Source organism: Mauremys reevesii, linkage group 11 (assembly GCF_016161935.1).
Source record: "Mauremys reevesii isolate NIE-2019 linkage group 11, ASM1616193v1, whole genome shotgun sequence".
Classification (NCBI taxonomy): domain Eukaryota; kingdom Metazoa; phylum Chordata; order Testudines; family Geoemydidae; genus Mauremys; species Mauremys reevesii.
Genome location: NC_052633.1, coordinates 70,996,237 through 71,006,210, shown reverse-complemented (window position 1 = coordinate 71,006,210; position 9,974 = coordinate 70,996,237).

Here is a 9,974-nt window from a genome sequence, read left to right as displayed (position 1 = left end):
ATCTGTGAAAGATTGATCCCTGTGGTATATTTCCCGTTGGCAAAGCACAATCTAATTGCTGGAGTCATTGAAAACTACGCTTCCATGACTACGACTTACCGCTCTCCATTCTGAAAACTGACCATTTATTCCTACCCTTTGTTTCCTATCTTTTAATCAGTTACCAATCTGTGAGAGAACCTTCCCTCTTATCCCATGACTGCTTCCTTTGCTTAAGAGCCTTTGGTGAGGGACCTTGTCAAAGGCTTTTTGAAAATCTAAGTATGCTATATACACTGGATCCCCCTTATCCACATGCTTGTTGACCCCCTCAAACAGGGGTGAAAGTAACTTACAGGACTTACCGGTACTGCTGGAGTCCTGAGGGGTGCGTGGCCTCAACCAGAAGAGGCGGGGCCTTTCAAGATTTAAAGGCCCTGGGGCACCGGCAGTGGCTCAGAGCCCCCAGGGCCTTTAAACCAACCTGGGACTCCCAGCTGCAGAGGTGGCTGAGAGCCCCATGAGCTCAGGGGCAAATTAAAGAGCCCGGGGCTCCGGCCGCCGCGGAGCTCTGGAACCTTTAAATCCCCACCACAGCTCCAGCCGCTGGAGCTGCAGGTGGGATTTAAAGGGCTCTGGGCTCCTGCAACCGCAGCAGCCCAGCGCCCTTTAAATCTGGCCCCAGCCCGGCCGCCGGAGCCACGGGCGGGATTCAAAAGGCTCTGGGTTGAGCTCAGCCACGGCAGCCTAGAGCCCTTTAAATCTGGCCCCAGCCTGGCCACAGAAGCCAGTGCCGTCCAGCATGGCATACTGGCTCTTGCCGGTACGCCGTACCAGAGGGGACCGGCTTACTTTCACCTTTGCCCTCAAGGAATTCTAGTAGATTGTGCCTCACCAATTTCCCTTTATTAAAAACAATTTGTTCGAAAAGAGTCAACATTATGTTCATCTGTGTCTGACAACTTTGTTCTTTACTATCGTTTCAACCAGTTTGTCCAGTACTGAAGTCAGGCTAACTGGCCTGTAATTGCTAGGATCAACTCTAGCTAGCCTCTCATTTTTAAAAAGGACTCTAATGTGATGCCAGTCATTGGTACAGATGTAAATGATAGGTTACAGACTACAGTTAGTAATTCTGCAGTTTCACATTTTAGTTCCTTCAGACATCTTGGGTGAATACTATCAGGTCCTGGTGGCTTATTACTATTTAGTTTATCAATTTGTTCCAAAACCTCTAATGACACTTCATTGTAGATGAGTTTTGCCCTCATTTTAAAGATTGAATCACTGGGTTGAAGGATTAACAATGAGGTTGTTTTGGATCATCAAGTTAATACAGCAGGCGTCTGACAAAGGATTGTTTTTAGTAATCCTTGCATCAGGATTGACTGAAGGAGGTGTTTTTGCTATAATCTAAAACCCACTCATCAAGAGAGCCTGACTGAACAGTGAAATCAACTTAGCTGGTGTAGGCTGTAACTGTTCCTTTTAAAGTTTAGAGCAGGGGTGGCCAACTTGAGCCTGAGAAGGAACTAGCATTTACCAATGTACACTGCCAAAGAGCCCTAGTAATACGTCAGCAGCCCCCCATCAGCTCCCTCCCAGCACCTGTCACCCACCAGCAGCCCTGCCAATAAATGCCTCCCTAGACCTCCCCATCAGCTGTTTTGTGGTGTGCAGGAGCCTCAAGGGTGGGAAGGGGTGGAGTGGGGGTAGGGCCTGTGGCAGAGCCAGGGGTTGAGCAGTGAGTCCCCTCCCCCCAGCACACTGGAAAGTTGGCGCCTGTAGCTCCAGCCCCGGAGTCGTGGCTCCTTGTGTAGGCACCATATTAACTTCTGAAGAGCCGCACGTGGTTCCGGAGCCAGAGGTTGGCCACCCTGGCTTAGAGCCTGAATAAGGAGGACCACACTAAGTGGTAAGTATAGAAACCAATTTGGTTTCTAACCACAACCTCGCTAGTACTACGCTTCCTCCTAAAATTGCACCTTTTTGATAGCTGTTCTACACTTCTTATTTCCCCCTCGGATGCCCTATGTGGGTTCACCAAGTGCCTTCAAACAGAGTTGATTACTGAACATTTCTTGCAGCCAGCAATAGCCACTCTGAAAAACACTTTCACCTCAGACACTTTACTAATGGCATGGCAGACTTGGGGTTTAGGGATGAGGGCATTTTTAAACCACTGTCTCCGCAAAGTATGGTCTCTCATACTCACTCAGAATGAGTCATCTCTCTGTTTAGACAAGAAATGGGGAAAAATTAGACAACTCAGTTGACTTGAATTTCATCTGCTACATGGGCATGGGATCTGTGCTGCACTTCAGTGCAGTTACTGGGACCAGGTGATGATGGAGTAGGTTGGTCAGAGCTCTGACACTGGTCGGGGTGGGGGCCCTTGGGAGAGAGCAGACTGGCATAGCTGATGATCCAGAGTCTTCACTTCCTCTTACCCTGGGTGGCCTGCCCATGGGAAATAGGAGGGGTGCATTGTTTTAGATGTTGACCAGGAAAATCACTCTTCCCTTCTGCATAGCCTTGACCTGGGGGGGGGGGGGGGAGAGACTCCCGCTTGCACCAGCTTCATCACCAGTTAGGTGGCCTGTGCACTCTGGATACCGTCCATGTGGCCTAATCCTCTCACAGGGAACAGGCTCCAGGCCTGAGGTCACTATTGGGAAGTCCCACTCAGTGATGACTAATGTCTGGAAATTCCATGCCTGCAGTCACATGGCATCTGTTCTCTCAAATTCCCATTTAAGAGGGGAGGGAGGGGCTTTCTGGGGAAGCTATGACCACCCTCCCATTTTGGGTGCTAGTCATGGGGGGCTCGCTCTTAGCTTCAACACTACAGGGTTAAGCCATTTCTTAAAAATAACTACAGCCTCCTCGGCAACATACATCCATTCTTTCATAGCCCCCGCATCGAGGAAGGAAAGCAGACAACTAGCTATGAACTTGTACCTTGATGAGGCTCCATAACTTCCCTGGTAACTTTTACCCTAAAAAGAAAGAACGACCGTCACACTTTTCAGAACAAATTTCATTTAACACCCAACAATTCAAGTCTATACTAGGCCCAACTTGCGTATGGTCTGTTCTCCTCACATGGCATAACAAGCACTTAAAGGCAACACACTCTGATATAGGGAAGGATTCCCCCTGTGCAGGAAGTGTGGAAGAAAGCTGGAAGGCTGCCTTCTGAGAACCACCCCCCCACAAGCTCCTATGCTGGGGCCTGCAGAGATAGTGAGGACTGGGCCACAGCACTTGAGATTTCTGGCAGTGCTGTGGTTCATAGGCTGTGAAACACCATGGTTCCTGATTCCACCTATGCTACAAGTTGGAGGCACAGCACAGAATCTGTGCCCCAGCTGTGAAATGGAGTTGATGATGCTTCCTCTCACCCTTGAATTGTCTTGTCTACTTAAATTGTAAGCTCTTCAGGGCCAAGACTCTTACCACAGCTAGTATCTCTACACTGCAGCTGGAAGGCTTAATTTCCAGCTTTGATTGTCAGCATGCTAAAAAAAACAGTGTGGGTGAGAAGATGGGCTAACATAAGAATGGCCATACTGGAACAAACCAAAGGTCCATCTAGCCCGGAATCCTGTATTCCAACTGTGGCCAGTGCCAGGTGCTTCAGAGGGAATGAACAGAACAGGTAATCATCAAGTGATCCATCCCCTGTTGCCCGTTCCCAGCTTCTGGCAAACAGAGGCTAGGACACCATCCCTGCCCATCCTGGCTAATAGCCATTAATGGACCTATCCTCCAGGAACATATCCAGGTGTTTGGTTTTTTTTGTTAAAAACCCTGTTAATCTTGGCTGTCACAACATCCCAGGTGGGATTGTATTTAATGTTGCTAAGCCAGCCTGCTGCCACAGCGACACTTTGAATTTCAGCACACTGACACTCTATCAAAACTAGCACATACTGGAAATTAAACCCCTCGCTCCAGTATTAACACACCCTGTATGTGCAGAGCCTGATCTCAAGTGGGACTCCAAGGTAATACTATAATACAGCTGTTAATAATGAAAATCACTTCCCCCATCCTAAAAATGAGACTAGTTAAACTTTCCTACGTCCGTGACAGTGTGAGGATTCAGTAGGTAGCTCTTGTGAGGTACTTTGAATTTTAAGCAGCTTTCATCTGTTGCAATCACATACATCAAATCCCCTATATTATACTTCAACTTGCATCCCCACCGATTCAAAGTAATCTTGCTTTACGTAGTTTTAAACTTTAAAAATTACATCTTGCTCCTTCTCTTTATTGTAATATTCCTCCTACTCATTCATAGCTGTAACTGCAGGGTAACTGAAGGAATGTAATGTGTCTGTTTAAATGTATTTGAGGTTCAACTTTTGTATTAAAATCTGGTTTGGTTGCTATTCAGTGTGCCTGATCCACTTAATCTCACTAAATTTATTTCAAAAACAGATTTTTCTTTTCAAATCCTAAAGGAATTCCAATGCAGTTTCATGTGTGGTATCATCTCTGGCTATAAAGCATCACATCCAATAAGATGAATACTATTGGGGCTTTTTAAACAAAACGGTGAGAGAAATCCAGTCTTGGAGCCATTATCTGCTCATATGCATATTTTTTTCCCCCCAATCTCTTGCAGACTCATGGTATGTAATCCTTTCTAACAGCAGACTATTTTTAATACAGAGAATTTTGTTTTATTAATAGTATTGTTACCAGATATTTTAAAATGATTCTGCATGGGATTTAACTTGTATTTGTACATGCCAAGTGTTATAGTATAGGCTTTGGACCTGATCCTGCAAACACTTAGGTCCCGTTTCAAGAAAACACAGAAGCATGTCCTTAAGTCCATCCCTCTTCTGCAAACCACGCAGCACATGCTTAAATATACACGTCCCTAAATCCCATTGAATTCAATAGGACTTTAAGGATATGCTTTGTTAATTGGGGATGATTTGATTAGTTGCAGGCTTACTATGAGTGTTCCCACTAACTTCAATAGTACTGCTCTTAGTAGCAGGTCCTACATTCAGTGTTAAGTGATTGCAGGATTGGACCATTTATTTTATTACATATTTAAGGCCTTTTAATATTTTTATTTGAGAAGGAGATGTTAAGGGGAGGTTCAAACATTCTATTCCCTTTTTGTGTCCATAGTCTTATATTTGAACAGAATTCCAAGCATGTATGTAGGCAGCTCAACTGAGCGTGGTTTGATGCAACTTTTACTCCTGAGGGCATTCTGCACCAAAAATTTAAAAATTCTGCATGCAATATTCTAAAATTCTGCAAGTTTTATTTGTCAATAAATAAATGTGGAGAGGCTCCAGCATGGCAGTGGGGAGCACAGGCCACAGACTGCACAAAGGTGGGAGATCACCCTGCAGTCTCCCCACCCCTGGGACATGGACTCAGTGGTGAGGCTGCACCGGACCCTGACGCAGCATAGGGCCTAGGCCTGCCCTAGAAACACCCTAGGGCCCTGCCCCTCTGCACCAGGTGCACTAGTTCTGGGGCAAGCAGGCTCAACCAGGCAGGATCCAACTGCAAAGGGGCTCAGCATGGGGTGGGGGGCCCATGTGTGGGGTGAGAGGGTTGTGTGGGACAATCTGGGTGCGGGCAGCTCAATGGGGGGTGTCTAGGTGTGGGGGATCTGGATGCACAGAGGCTTTTTTGGGGCATTCCAGGTGCATGGGGACTGGGATTCTACAGGGGCTTCCAGGGTGAAGGTGGTTGGGGCTCAGCAGAGGGATCTGGGTGTGTGGAGGGGTCTCAGTGGGGGACTCTGGGTGCTGGGAGAATGGGGCTTGGTGGGGTGGGGGTCTGGGTGCAGCTAGTTGGGGGTCAGTGGGGTGGGTGTCGGGGCTTGTCAGGGTGGAGGTCTGAGATGTAGGGGGTGTGTGTCTGGAGGCAGGGGGTCTGGGTGAAGGGGTTCTCCAGATGCAGGGGATGAGGTTCGGGCATGGAGTGATGGGGGGTTCTGGGTGTACGGGGTGAGGCTTGGCAGGGGTGTCTGGGTATAGAAGGTCTGGCTGCATGGGGGTTGGGAGGATGGGGGCGCAGCTACACATAGTGACCCCCCCAGCTGAGGAGTGATGGGGGCAGGAAGCAGGGAGGATGCTGAGCTTTCTGCAGCTGGGGGGAGGTTTCTGGGGGGTGGGATGGGAAGAGGAAGTCCTGTCCTCTCCTGCCTCCAGCCCAGCCAGTACTAGCAGCTAGTCCCGGCTCAGGGTAGGAGCCCCTGGTTGGGGTGTGCCCAGACCCATGGTGATCTATCTGTCTGCCAGCTGTTCTGGGTGCCTGAATCTATATACCTGCACAGCTAGGGAGTGCATGACTGTTCTTGCAGCTTCCCTGTCAGAAAGTCATTTTTCTATGGAGAAGCAACGAAATCTGCAAGGGACATGAATTCTGCACACATGCAGTGCTACAGAATTCCCCCAGGAGTAAACTTTGAAAATCTAGAATGAAATCCCCCCAGTGCAGGTCCCTACCTCTGGGGAGTCCCAGACAATGCAACTGGAAATGAGATATCAGGAGTCCATGCTGGCAGATCCCGATACAGGAGCATGGTCTGTTGTATTGAGCATAGCATTGCAGTTGGAGCAACTATATGCTGGAGAAAAAAATGCCAAAATGAAAAAAGGAGGAAGCAGCCACATCTCCATTACAGCCCTTTGCAGAGCAGTGTATATACCATCTAAATATTGATTCATAAAGTGATACTCATTGCTAGAAAACAAAATCCACATATGGGCATAACTGCATATCTACCAAACATGCTTACAAATTCTAATTGGAGGGGCGGGGGATGGCTCAAGTTTCTTCTGGTGACAAGCAGGGTTTTGTTGCATGATCTTTGTCTTCTGATTGCTTTTTATTAGCACACAGGTAGCTCTACCCAGATACCATCACTATGGTGGTAACTCCTAAAAATATCACTTTGTTAGAATATGCAATGTTGCTGTAGCCACGTGGGTCTCAGGATACTGCAAAAGAAAGATGGATGAGGTAATATCTTTAATTGGAGCAACCCCCTTGTCTCTCTAACTTGTGGTAAGAGCGAGAACAGGTGAAAATTTCCGAAGTTTAATGCTAACTATTTTTGGTTGAAATTTTGGGGGGTGGGGTGGAATAGGATTTTTTTTTTTGCAGCATTTCTTGAAAAAGTCATCACATTTTTTGGCAAAATTTAAACAACATTGTGGAAATTTTGAACGTGGCAAAACATTGACATGATCTGATAGAACCCAAAATATATTCGGCATGGGGCAGATACATAGTAAGACTATATTTTGCGCCAAAGAGCTAACAAATTCAGAAGATAAAACAATAGGTGGGGGTGAGAAGTGGATTCAGCACACAAGCAAATTAGTATCAGTGAAATATTGTAGCTAAGACAGGGGAATATCAAGTAAGAGTAGGGAGGTGATATTACCTCTGAATATAACACTGTGATCCCATTACTGCAATAATGTCCAGTTCAGGCATCAACACTTCAAAAAGGATGTTGAAGAATTGGAAATGGTCCAGGAAAGAGCTACACGAATGATCTAAGGCCTGGAAAACATATCTGATAGCAGTAGACTAAAGATGTTCACTCTAACTTAGCTTACCAAGAGAAAGCTAAGAGATGTGTCAGTCGTGGCATATAAGTAGTTGCATGTAGAAGATACTTCTGATAATAGACAGATTGTTAATCTATGGGAATAGGGCATAATAGGATCCAGTGGTTAGAAGCTGAAGCTAGACAAATACAGACTAGCAATAAGGTGCATCTTTTTAACAGAGGGTATCTAGTCACCACTGGAACATTTTTTTTTTTTTACTGTGGTTGAGTCTCCATTCTGAAGTCTTTAAACCAAGACTGGATATGTTCTAAAAGAGATGCTATAGTTCAAACAGAAGTTATGGGCATGATGCAGAAATTACTGGTTGAAGTTCTTTGGCCTGTGGTATGCAGGAGGCCAGGTCACATGACTGTAACTGCCTCTTCTGGCCTTAAAATCAATGAATCTGACTATCTTGTGGGATTTTTTTTTAATATTTTGGGAGTTTTTTGTTCTAAAATTATCCAGGGCCGCCCAGAGGATTCCGGGGGCCCCGGGTCTTCGGCGGCGAGGGGCCCTTCCGTTCCGGGACCCGCCGCCGAAGTGCCCCGAAGACCCGCGGCGGGGGCCCCCCACCGCCAAATTACCGCCGAAGCGGGACCCGCCGCTGAAGTGCAACCTGGTCTTCGGCGGTAATTCGGCGGTGGGGGGCCCCCGCCGCGGGTCTTTGGGGCACTTCGGCGGCGGGTCCCGGAATGGAAGGGCCCCCCCGCCGCCGAATTACCGCCGAAGACCGGGCTGCGCTTCGGCGGCGGGTCCCGCTTCCGCCCCGCCCCCAACCTCTTACCCCCGGCTCCCTCCTCACGCGGAGACTCAGCGCCTCGCCGGAACAGCCGCAGCGTGTGGCCGGCGGGGCCTGAGCTCCGTCCCGCTCAGAGCCGCGTGGGGAGGGGGCGGGGCTGGGAGCTCCACGCCGAGCGGAGGGAGCCGAGCTCAGCCCGGAGCTCCCAGCCCCGCCCCCTGACGACGCGGCTCGGAGCGGGGCGGGGCTCAGGGGCCCCGGCGGAGACTCGGCGTTTGATGCGCTGAGGCTCCAGGAGAGGGGTGGAGGCGGGAGCCTCCGCTGTTCTCTTGGGGGCTCCTGCGGAGCCCGGGGCCCAGGGCAAATTTCCCCCTTTGCCCCCCCCTCTGGGCGGCCCTGAAATTATCCCCACTCTATCCTCTGCCTTACTGATCGTCCCTAGCTCGACTCCTGTCTGCAAGTCCCTAACTGTAGGTATTTCTCTCTCAAACCCAGTAAAATTCTAATTAAACTAAAGTTTCTAGCATACGCTCTGCACCTCTCTCCATAGGTGCTGGAAGTAGGGGTGCAGGAAGTGCTGCCGCACCCCCTGGCTTGAAGTGGTTTCCATTATACACAGGGTTTACAGTTTGGTTCAAGGCTCTCAGCACCCCCACAATGCAAATTGTTCCAGCATCCCTGCCTCTCCCATTCACCCACAACACAAGAAACCCAGCCTCCGGCATGGGTCCTCCCCAGACCATTCCAGGGCAGAATTCAATAATGCCTATGATACAGTCTGTAGATGCTGAAGTGGATTCAGAATGGGTCATACTGGTGGGAGGGATGTTTCTTGCATTGCATGCTGGGAAAATAATGTGAAAGGACTCTTTGATTTTTAAAACTCCACTGCCTCTTTATTAAAAGAACTAGTTAGGTGCTGCAGCTAGCATTTTAGCCATGTGCACACAGACTGACTCTTTTGGTGCCTCCTCCAAAAGCTTCCCTCCTGCAACCTGGTTTTCTCTCTCCATGTTCCACACTGCTTGCTACAAGGGTGGGAGGTCCTATGAGTTGTGTTGTCCTGGAAACGCGTTTGCCGAGATGCTGTATTGTTAGTGCTGATTTGGTGTCTGCTGGATGTGCAGTGGCTGATACAGAGAGACTAGTAGCTAAGGGGAATGAGAGGAAGTGGGAAGGCAACCAATCAGCAGAGGGCATACACATCTTTCATGCTATGGGCTCTTTTGGATGGGAATATCTTATGGCTTATGTTTGTGCTTAGGACTTTCCATTGTGCCCACAGCTGGGGTATAAAGAACAATAACAATTCTTTGTGAATCGCTGTGGCTCGGAGGCAGAGTCCATAGGAGGGAATGGGGCCAGGAGGCATCACTTCAGCTCAAGCCAACAGATTAAGTTGATCTGACCCAAAACAAAATAGTTTGGTTTGATTTTTTTTCCCCCAATGGAAAATTCTGCCCAAATCAAGCTCTGCTCACAAAAAATTGTGTCAGTGAAACTCCATTTACCAACTAGAAAAAGGTTCTCTTTGAATTTTGCTGAAGTTATCCAGTATTTGAGGTATTTCCTATAGCAAGTCTAGGAAAGGGCAAGGAAATGCTGCACCTCCTGAGGTCTGGTGCCATTCACTTCACAACTTGTGC